Source organism: Pteropus vampyrus, unplaced genomic scaffold (genome assembly GCF_000151845.1).
Source record: "Pteropus vampyrus isolate Shadow unplaced genomic scaffold, Pvam_2.0 Scaffold1, whole genome shotgun sequence".
In the NCBI taxonomy this organism is placed as follows: Eukaryota; Metazoa; Chordata; class Mammalia; order Chiroptera; family Pteropodidae; genus Pteropus; species Pteropus vampyrus.
Genome location: NW_011888782.1, coordinates 9904923 through 9908905, shown reverse-complemented (window position 1 = coordinate 9908905; position 3983 = coordinate 9904923). Strand labels below are relative to the sequence as shown.

At 42.4% G+C, this 3983-nt stretch overlaps 1 protein-coding gene and 1 pseudogene across 1 annotated transcript in view; one reads left to right on the top strand and one right to left on the bottom strand.

Moving 5' to 3' along the window:
• Window positions 1–3983, bottom strand: part of UBE2E1 (ubiquitin conjugating enzyme E2 E1) — a 534712-nt gene that overhangs the window by 90570 nt on the left and 440159 nt on the right. The gene's annotated exons all lie outside the window — the stretch shown is intronic.
• Window positions 2385–2503, top strand: LOC111736309 (annotated as a pseudogene).

Genomic DNA, 3983 nt, shown 5'->3' with positions numbered 1-3983 from the left:
CCCCCGCCGCCCCATCATTAATCCTATTCTCCATTTTCACTGTTTTAAAAATGCGCAAATCATGCATGTACACTGTGAATGAAAAAGGGGCTCTGTGATATATCTGACAAGTTCAAGTGACTGAAAGTACTCTCACAGGGTGACCCGATCATAAATTTCTAATTGGGCAGGTCCTGGTTGGTAGTCACACCTCAGATCTATAACTTTTTAAGTAAAAGATTTATCTTGGCCTTAAGCAAGCCCTGTCCATTGTTCTTGCTCATCTAGGCTAACTCACTTTTGAAATGCGAGAGTAATTTTTTTCAGACCCCTTGGAGGCATAGCCATCCTCAAGGGAGCAGTAGTCATGTTAACTATCTTGTAATCCAATCACAGAGATTTTCCCTGACTTGCTTCTCCCACCTTCTGTAATCTTCCTTAAAATGCCTCCTTAATCCAAATACATAAAAGAAGCTGCAAAGCTGTCATTCTCAGGAGCATCTGAGATCTTGCTTCTTGGCATGCCATCAGTTGGGCTCAAATAGACACTCATAAAATTTCTCTACAGGTTTGGCCATTCTTACATCAACAATACTCATTGTTAAAAATGAACTGACCACACAGAAGTACACTACTCCAGGAGAAAAATCTCTTTCAATCTGTTTCCAATTCTAGTTTCACGCCCAAAGCAGCAGCCATGGTTTCTGGGTGGTTGCATATCTTTTCAGATCATTTTCTATGCATTAGAAAAGAATGTCCATTAGGACCAGGAAGGGGAATAGATGTCCAATTTGCTACCCAGTGCCATTGCCGAACTATTTCAACTCCATTCTCTCCGAAAGACCTAAATGACTTCGGAAGGTTTCGAGAGGCCCGTGGCATCACTCCATGCACCCATCAACCAGCTGCCTTCTTGCTGCACTTTACTCATTGAGTATTTAATCTCCCAGTTTACCGTCTTCCTGTCCATCTGACTCCTGTCCTTGTTCTTGGTAATTTCGACACCCACATTAGGGGTCTCGTAGTACTCCAGTCTGTCAGTAACTTGTCCCCCACCCTCACCGCATTACCCACCGCCCTGCTCTCAGCTTTGACGTGGCCGCACTAGTCACTGCACCATGTCAATTTCAAACATTCTGACATCTCCTGTACAACCAGAAAGAGACCTCCTAGCTCAAAGCTTCTCCCAGGGGAGGGAAATGATTAGCTCACACACCCAGCACCCCAACTTCTCTGAGGTAGTTCCCCAGAAGACCGCTCTGTCTTCCCAGTGTTAGAGCTTCGATGGATCAAATCATGCTTTCCTTCACTCTGTTGCTTCTCTTATTTGAACATACTAAGCCCTTTCCCTCTTCCAGGTCTTCGGACTTATTTCCCCTCTGACGAAGAGGGTTTTCTTACAGTTCCCTGCTTAGCTGGATTATTCTCATCCTTCAGTGTCTCTTTAAAATGTCACATTTATAATTTCGATAGGCATTGCCAAATTGCCTTCCAAAACAGAGCTCTACCACCTTGTACCAATGACAGCATATGAGAATTCCTGCTTACCCATATCCAACACTGTAATTTATCAATCCTTTAAATTTACCAATTTGATGAACAAAAATCTGTCTCATCTGACGAGGTGAGTTCTAGCTCCAGTAATTGTGAGAGGGACAGGAGGTATAGCACGTGTGGCCTTTTTTCCTTTCCAGCATTTTCTAGATATGGACCTCCCTGTTCCTCATGGCAACAAAGGTTACCTAGAGCACAACTCAAAGAGTATTGAGTCCAGTTCCCAGAGAGTTTCCTGTGGAGAACCTACGTTTTTCTAGCCAGATTCTCACAGGTTTTCCCGAGGGACAAATTCCAGAGGCAGCCTCTGAGACATGGGGCCTAGTTTTTTGCTGCTCTTCAGTAATCTTGTTGACTACCCATCACTCACTCTTTTCCCTGGCTCTTGCTGTCTCTTTTCCTTGGGATTTTCCATGATTCTTCTGCAAAATTTCACTGTTAGGGGAGACCCTTTCTCTGTTTGTTGGGGGGACTGAGTCCTTCAGTTTCATGAGATTTTGCTGTTCATCTCAACTCAAAATTCCTCACTGATCATGTCACCTCTTGGTGGCATCCCACCCAGGTCCCAACACTGCAACAGATTTATATGATGGTTATATTTCTTCTGCCACATCAGCTGGATTTAAGTAGGGAAAAGATATAAACACAGATGTTTAGTCAGCCATCATGAACAAAGAAAGGTTGATGTTGACCTTTTAAAATTAGAAGATGTTAAAATTTTAAAGTTAGCCATTACTTAAAGTAGAATAGGGAACATTTTTTACTTAAAGTAGAATAGGGAACATTTAAAAGTGTAATTATGGAGAAGCCTAACCACAGTGAAGTTTTTTTAAGAAAAAAAAAAAATTCCAGTCTATGGCCATGCCACCCTAAACAAGCCTGATCCCATCTGATCTTGGAAGCTAAGTAGGGTCAGGCCTGGTCAGTGCTTGGATGGGAGACCACCTGGGAAGACCAGGTGCCATAAGCATAAAAATAGGTGCTGTAGGCATAAAAAAAAAAAGAGATTGTAAGCTGACCAGGTCCTTGCAATCTGTGAGGTCAATCAAGGGTTGCCTCGCCTAAAAAATAAATAAATAAATAAATCCAGATTTAAGATTAAAATGAAATTACTCAGTGGGAATCCTTTTCCGTCCAATTTCCAGATGGATGCCCCACCTGAAACCTTATCTACATTTATTGTCCTCCGGGCCTCACCGTGGGTTCAAAAGTCCCTGGAAGTGCAGGCGCGGAGGATTCCAGGATTAAAAACTCCAGTCCATATTCAGCAAGGAATTCCTGAGTCGTGGTGTAGGGCAAGGAGGTAGGCACCTCTGCGGGGAGACTTCTACCAGATTTTTGGCTCCCTGAGAGGCAGGGACTCAGGTTTATTTCTATATCCACAGAATCTACATAGTGCCTGGCATTGAGTAGGTATACAAAACACTCTCAGATTGGGCAACTGAATTTATGCCCAAATTGCAGATTTATGAGCAACATAAATGTTGTTTTAAGCCACTAAGGTTATGATTTTTTAATGCAGTAATAGATAACTAGAATAGATGTATTGAGATTCCATTAGCTTAACATTAGCTTGATTACCCAGTAAGCAAATCTCACAGGGAAAAAGATAGGGATTGGGGAGAGATTCCTAGGCTTCGGGGGCAGGAATGTGGGGCTGGCCTGGGAGTCAGGAACTGATGGGCTGGACAGTCTGGATCTGCGACAGCCAAGGGGATGCATGAGGGTGCTGGGCACACTGGAAAGGCTGCCCAGAGGAGGAGGTAGCCAGTTTAGGCTCACTGGCCCTGGAAAGCAGCTATTCACTCACCTGGCAGAGACGTCCTGCCCTGTCCTTTCTATCAGAACAGCCGACATTTATTAAGGTTCTTTTTTTTTTTTTTTTAATGCCCTAGCCACTCAATAGGTCTCTACATCCATGGTCTCTAATCCTTGTGACCACTCTAATAGTAGGCATTATTTTTTCTTTTTCACTCCAGTTACGGAGAAATTGAGGCTGGGACACTCTGAGCCGCCTGCCAGAGGTCATAGAAGTTGGAATTTGCAAAACCAGTATTCAAACAACCCTGTTTAATAATAAAATCAACATTCATTGCTGGTCACTTTGGCAATAAAATTTATTATTAAAATTCTGTTTAATAATAAAGCCAACATTCATTGCCAATCACTTTACCCAACCCCTCAGCCTCAGTTTCCCATTTATAAAAAACGAATAGTAATAATTCTCACCTAGCACGGAGGATGAAACAAAACAAGACATGGTAGACCTATGACAGCCACTGGCCACATGTCCACTTGAAAGGTGGCTGGTCTGAGTGCAGACATGCTCTAAGTGTAAGATACATAGCAAGTCTCGTAGACTTCATATGAAAAAGGATTGTAAATTATCTCCTTAACTTTTTATATTGATTACATGTTGATGATAATATTTGATTAAAATATACTCTTTA